The sequence below is a fragment of the Oryx dammah genome, unplaced genomic scaffold (assembly GCF_014754425.2).
Source record: "Oryx dammah isolate SB20612 unplaced genomic scaffold, SCBI_Odam_1.1 HiC_scaffold_2, whole genome shotgun sequence".
NCBI lineage: Eukaryota > Metazoa > Chordata > Mammalia > Artiodactyla > Bovidae > Oryx > Oryx dammah.
Genome location: NW_024070186.1, coordinates 84,009,302 through 84,016,943, shown reverse-complemented (window position 1 = coordinate 84,016,943; position 7,642 = coordinate 84,009,302).

Sequence of the window (7,642 nt, the reverse complement as noted above, 5' to 3'; positions counted from 1 at the left end):
TCCTCATTTAGCTCTCACCATTGTCGTAGCAGGGACTTCACCCAGGCTCTTGTGCTCTATGAACTGAGCATTCTGTGGTGCCAACACCAAAAGTGGGTCTCGCCTTGATGTCCAGCCCCCAGCTGGTGATAGGAGCAGCCATGTGAGCCTGCAGTTCACAGCCGAGTTCACTGGGTCCCAAGTTCACAGCAGGATCTGGCCATATCGGGAGTCCAGCCAGTTTCTTCCTGAGGATGTGCTGTAGTGACTCATGACCAGTCCTGTGGGAGAATATCAGAATCTACTCGCCAAAATTTAACAATAGCAGCATTTTAATCATCTCCGAGGAGTGACGGACGTCACCGCCTCCAGGGGAAGAGGAGGCGTCCCACCCAGCTGCATCCTACGCGAGGCCTCCCTTCCTCTCAGGTGGGTGGCACAGTTGGCAGGATGGGGTGGAGGTGGAGGTGAAAGGCTAAGAGGACTTGAAAGCATGCTGCAGTTTGTGGGATCCTCTAAGCTATGGGCCCTACTGTGTGAAATAAAGGGTTGGACTATATGGTTCCTAAGTCTCCTGGTGGGCGCAAGAGGGCTGAGAGGAGCTACTCCATGTTCAAGGTCAGGAGGGGCGGCTGTGAGGAGATACCCCTCGTCCAAGGTAAGGAGCAGCAGCTGTGCTTTGCTGGAGCAGCCATGAAGAGATACCCCACGTCCAAGATAAGAGAAACACAAGTAAGATGGTAGGTTTTGCAAGAGGGCATCAGAGGGCAGACACACTGAAACCATAATCACAGAAAACTAGCCAGTCTGATCACATGGATCATAGCCTTGTCTAACTCAGTGAAACTAAGCCATGCCATGTAGGGCCACCCAGGACGGGTGGGTCATGGTGGAGAGGTCTGACAGAATATGGTCCACTGGAGAAGAGAATGGCAAACCACTTCAGTATTCTTGCCTTGAGAACCCCATGAACAGTATGAAAAGGCAAAATGATAAGTTACTGAACGAGGAACTCCCCAGGTCAGTAGGTGCCCAATATGCTACTGGAGATCAGTGGAGAAATAACTCCAGAAAGAATGAAGGGATGGAGCCAAAGCAAAAACAATACCCAGTTGTGTGGATGGGACTGGTGATAGAAGCAAGGTCTGATGCTGTAAAGAGCAATATTGCATAGGAACCTGGAATATTAGGTCTATGAATCAAGGCAAATTGAAAGTGGACAAATAGGAGATGGCAACAGTGAATGTCGACATTCTAGGAATCAGTGAACTAAAATGGACTGGAATGGGTGAATTTAACTCAGGTGACTATTATATCTACTACTGTGGGCAGGAATCCCTCAGAAGAAATGGAGTAGCCATCATGGTCAACAAAAGAGTCCAAAATGCAGTACTTGGATGCAATCTCAAAAATGACAGAATGATCTCTGTTCCTTTCCAAGGCAAACCATTCAATATCACGGTAATCCAAGCCTATGCCTCAACCAGTAACACTGAAGAAACTGAAGTTGAAAGGTTCTATGAAGACCTACAAGACCTTTTAGAACTAACACCCAAAAAAAGATGTCCTTTTCATTATAGGGGACTGGAATGCAAAAGTAGGAAGTCAAGAAACACCTGGAGTAACAGGCAAATTTGGCCTTGGAGTACAGAATGAAGCAGGGCAAAGGCGAATAGAGTTTTGCCAAGAGAACGCACTGGTCATAGCAAACACCCTCTTCCAACAACACAAGAGAAGACTCTACACGTGCACATCACCAGATGGTCACACCGAAATCAGATTGATTATATTCTTTGCAGCCAAAGATGGAGAAGCTCTATACAGTCAGCAAAAACAAGACCGTGAGGTGACTGTGGCTCAGATCATGAACTCCTTATTGCCAAATTCAGACTGAAATTGAAGAAAGTAGGGAAAACCACTAGACCATTCAGGTATGACCTAAATCAAATCCCTTATGATTATACAGTGGAAGTGAGAAATAGGTTTAAGGGCCTAGATCTGATAGATACAGTGCCTGATGAACTATGGAATGAGGTTCGTGACATTGTACAGGAGACAGGGATCAAAACCATCCCCATGGAAAAGAAATGCAAAAAAGCAAAATGGCTGTCTGAGGAGGCCTTACAAATAGCTATGAAAAGAAGAGAAGCAAAAAGCAAAGAAGAAAAGGAAAGATATAAGCATCTGAATGCAGAGTTCCAAAGAATAGCAAGGAGAGATAAGAAAGCCTTCTTCAGCGATCAATGCAAAGAAATAGAGGAAAACAACAGAATGGGAAAGACTAGAGATCTCTTCAAGAAAATTAGAGATACCAAGGGAACATTTCATGCAAAGATGGGCACAATAAAGGACAGAAATGGCATGGACCTAACAGAAGCAGACGATATTAAGAAGAGGTGGCAAGAATACACAGAAGAACTGTACAAAAAAGAGCTTCACGACCAAGAAGATCATGATGGTGTGATCATTCACTTAGAGCCAGACTTCCTGGAATGTGAAGTCAAGTGGGCCTTAGAAAGCATCACTATGAACAAAGCTAGTGGAGGTGATGGAATTCCAGTTGAGCTGTTTCAAATCCTGAAAGATGATGCTGTGAAAGTGCTGCACTCAATATGCCAGCCAATTTGGAAAGCTCAGCAGTGGCCACAGGACTGGAAAATGTCAGTTTTCATTCCAATCCCAAAGAAAGGCAATGCCAAAGAATGCTCAAACTACCACACAATTGCACTCATCTCACACGCTAGTAAAGCTCAAAATTCTCCAAGCCAGGCTTCAGCAACACATGAACCGTGAACTTCCAGATGTTCAAGCTGGTTTTAGAAAAGGCAGAGGAACCAGAAATCAAATTGCCAACATCCACTGGATCATGGAAAAAGCAAGAGAGTTCCGGAAAAACATCTATTTCTGCTTTATTGACTATTCCAAAGCCTTTGAATGCGTGGATCACAAGAAACTGTGGAAAATTCTGAAAGAGATGGGAGTACCAGACCACCTGACCTACCTCTTGAGAAACCTGTATGCAGATCAGGAAGCAACAGTTAGAACTGGACATGGAACAACAGACTGGTTCCAAATAGGAAAAGAATTGCATCAAGGCTGTATATTGTCACCCTGCTTATTTAACTTATATGCAGAGTACATCATGAGAAATGCTGGGCTGGAAGAAGCACAAGCTGGAATCAAGATTGCCAGGAGAAATATCAATAACCTCGGATATGCAGATGACACCACCCTTATGGCAGAAAGTGAAGAGGAACTAAAAAGCCTCTTGATGCAAGTGAAAGAGGAGAGTGAAAAAGTTGGCTTAAAGCTCAACGTTCAGAAAACGAAGATCATGGCATCTGGTCCCATCACTTCATGGGAAATAGATGGGGAAACAGTGGCTGATTTTATTTTTCTGGGCTCCAAAATTACCACAGATGGTGACTGCAGCCATGAAATTAAAAGACGCTTACTCCTTGGAAGGAAAGTTATGACCAACCTAGATAGCATATTGAAAAGCAGAGACATTACTTTACCAACAAAGGTCAATCTAGTGAAGGCTATGGTTTATCCAGTAGTCATGTATGGATGTGAGAGTTGGACTGTGAAGAAAGCTGAGTGCCGAAGAATTGATGCTTTTGAACTGTGGTGTTGGAGAAGACTCTTGAGAGTCCCTTGGACTGTAAGAATGTCCAACCAGTCCATCCTAAAGGAGATCAGTCCTGGGTGTTCATTGGAAGGACTGATGCTAAAGCTGAAACTCCAGTACTTTGGCCACCTCATGCGAAGAGTTGGCTCATTGGAAAAGACCCTGATGCTGGGAGGGATTGGGGGCAGGAGGAGAAGGGGATGACAGAGGATGAGATGGCTGGATGGCATCACCGACTCAATGGACATGAGTTTGAGTAAACTCTGGGAGTTGGTGATGGACAGGGAGGCCTGGCGTGCTATGATTCATGGGGTTGCAAAGAGTTAGACACAACTGAGAGACTGAACTGAACTGTACTGAAATCTCCTGGCACAGGCTTCGGGGTTCTGAAATTCCAGAACTCCTGGGCTATCCTTGAGGTTTTTTCTGCTTGAGTTGAACCTTGAAATTAAGGCTTTGGAGCCCTAAAAGGAGGAGCGATTTTTCTACGTTATTTCCCATCAGCTGTCATCAAAGCCGTCCTTACGCTCTCATCCCAGCCAGATTAGCTTCTTTTATTTGCTAGTCATTTCTCATGTCATGGGACACTCAAGCCAGAAGCTGGGACTTCTGGGAAAAGAGAACTCAGCCAAACCATCAGCTCCTGCAGGACCCCCGCCTTCATGTCCTCCAAAGTCCTCAGTTATAAAAGATGTGGAATGCAAGGATGGCTGGAGAAGCCACAGTGGTCCAGGGCAAGATGGTATTCCAGTAGCCTGTCATCTCTTTGAAGATAGTTCCCAGATCAGCATCTTCAATGTCACCCTTTGTCCACAGCTCCACCTGATGCCCATGAGCATCTCATACTCAGTCTGTTCACTGAACTCAATGTCCTGCCCTACAAACCTGCTGTCCCTCCTGCTTTCTCCACTTTAATGCTACCAGAGGGATCATTTGCACTCTCTTTCTCTCCCTCTTTCTCACTGGCTTTCCTATTATCTGATCCCTTATCCTATTTGGAAAAACTTCCAATAAATGTGAGTCTGAAGGGGGCTAGATGTTCCCGCACTTGCCCCCTAGTGACTGGGGCATGCTTCCATGACTTAGACATGGTCATTCACACCATTTGCAAGGGATTTTGGTTCCTGAGAGTGAGACAAGGCTAGAGTTTATTCACAGCAGGAGTGGAGGAGGGCACTGCCACAAGTGGCCAGTCATTGAGCTGCTTTGACTTCAACCTGACCAGGCTGTTCTAGTGGTGGGACCAGGCTGCTCTACTGGTGTGACCAGCCTCTCTTGGTCCCACCTATTTTCTCAGGCTGGTTTTCCAGTCCTTTCATTGATTCAGTGAGCTCTAAATATATATATATATTTAATAAAATTTGTTTCTTCTTCTTGCTGCTGCTGCTGCTGCTAAGTCGCTTCAGTCGTGTCCAACTCTGTGCGACCCCAGAGACGGCAGCCCACCAGGCTCTTCTGTCCCTGGGATTCTCCAGGCAAGAACACTGGAGTGGGCTGCCATTTCCTTCTCCAATGCATGAGAGTGAAAAGTGAAAGTGAAGTTGCTCAGTCGTGTCCGACTTCACAATCCCATGGACTGCAGCCCACCAGGCTCCTCCATCCATGGGATTTTCCAAGCAAGAATACTGGAGTGAGGTGCCATTGCCTTCTCCGTTGTTTCTTCTTAGGGAACCAGAATAAGTTTCTGTTGTTCACAACTAAGTCCTGGCTGGTACCCTCTCCATTCCCCTAGTCTCCAAATCTGGAGCTACTTTTGGTCACACCTCAGAATCCAGGATCAGGCTGTAGCCTCCATCAGAGTTTTTGGCAGAGAAGGAAAAAGAAGAGTGAAGAAAAGAAAGGTGTCCAGCAACTGTGAGTGGAGAGGGAAGGGAGAAGGCAGGCGTCCCTGTAATAACTCAGTCTTCCTGAGGTCCTGAGATTGGATGGGCTCTTCCTCTTCCCTGACACTTCTCCCTGTTTTCTAAACTCACATCAATGAAAAGTATTAATTACCCTTTAAGTGGAAATAAATTAACTCAAGAAGATGCAATTTTATACTGCTTTTCTAGTACTAGGTTCCCTGAAGATTTACTAATTGATTTTAAATCCAAATCAGCCTAATGCCCTTGGACAGTTTGCTGGGTAATAAAAATTAGTGATGACTTCTGTAAAGAAAAGGCTGGAAGCCAATTCCTCTTTTCCACATTTATATCACTGTGGATGAGGTAAGGATAATCATAGGTGAAGAAAGCCCAGCAGCACCAAACTCTTACTTATCCAGTAAATGCTCATTGTGCATCTACCTCATGTCAAGTACTGTGCAAGGCACTGGGCATCCAATGATGAACAAGACAGACTTGGTCCCCCCAGTGACACTTAGAGCTGAACACATTAGAAAGCCTTCTGGGGGCTTCCTGAAGTGCCTATGCACAGCTCCCCCTGCCTGGGTCTCATTGAAGCTGGCTGTTACAGTAACCTGAGCCCAGGAGGGTCCTGGAGGTGGAACATCAGACAGCCTCATCTGCAAGCACCAGGAGACTTGGGAGTTGTGAACAACCACAAAAGGGTGTCAGCTTGACTGGGCTCGTCCTTGCCCCCACCCCACCACTGCTTCCCCAGCTGTTCCTCCCTACAGACACAGGTTAGTGGACAGAATTGGGCCTAGAAAACCTGTGGAGATGATCTCCAGAAGCTTCTCTCTGACACCCCCATCTAGAGTTGCCAGATTTAGCAAATAAAAATACAGGACACTGAGTTAAATCTGAATTTCAGATAAACAACGAGCAATTTTTTAGCATAAGTATCAGGAAAAGGGGGTACCAGACAGAGGATGAGATGGTTGGATGGCATCACCAACTCAATGGATATGAAATGTGAGCAAACTCCAGGAGATGGTGAAAGACAGAGAAGCCTGGAGTGCTGCAGTCCATGGGGTCACAAAGAATCAGACACAACTGAGCAACTGAACAACAACAACAATAATAATAGCAACAACATATCTCAGACCATATTTGGGATATACTTATGTTCAACTTAATTGGGTTTTTCTATTTTGTCTGGCCTACCACCAGCTCTCCCAAGCCAGAAAGTTGCCCTTTGTCCCTATTAGCTCCGATACCTGCCCAGAAGAAGCTTCTTCCCCAGTGCAGGAATGCAGAATCCACCAGCCCTCTTTCAAAATACACGAGTTATGAGGAGTATCCAAGCTGTCTAACTTCAGGTAGCTGCCCCCAGGAAAGAAATACAGTTCAGCCAACTTGACAGCACTGACTTCAAGCAAGGAGCAATATCCCTATACAAAGGGGATACAGTCACTACCTAAGGAACCTAGGGATTAGAGGGGGAAGGGAAGCAAGCTATTCATATATTCATGATACAAGGTGGAAAAGGAAAAATGACTTAGATGCCAAGGGGAGGCAGGGAGGAAGAGACATTTACTTTGGAGGATGGAGGCCAGAAGGCATCATGGAGGAGGTGGCATTTACAGCTTATTAGACCAATGACAAATCCATCAAATCACCTCACAGCTTAGATGTGGTCATTCCAAAACTGGCATCCCAGATGAAGTCTTTTCATCATCTTTGACCTAGAAGTGTACCTAAAGCTACCAATAGGGACCTCCTGGAAAGGGCATGCCAGGTGGGGCAATGAGTATAGACCCAAGTCATGAGAAACAGCCTGTGCATTTGGAAAGCTCCAAGAAGTCTCATGTAAACAGTCTCAAGCTCTGTATAGGGTGTGTAGCGGAAGAGTCTGTCTCCAAGTTACGTCAGGGATAGGGGGACGGAAAGTCTAAGATCACAGGGAGCTGGGACTTCTTTTGGAAAGCTGGGGCTGAGGGGTGAGGAGGACCACTGTTTCCCCTGGAGGAGGCCTCCCCTCCTCCCAAGGGCCTGCATAGGCACCATTCCTATTCCCAACACCCAATGAATGCTGGCTGTGCCGAGTGTGTCAATCACACTCTTGGTAAATATTTAGACCCCTGAGGTTTCAAAGAGATAGTATTTCAGAGCCTGCTTTATTCTTGTGGAACATCCAATGCAGGAGCAG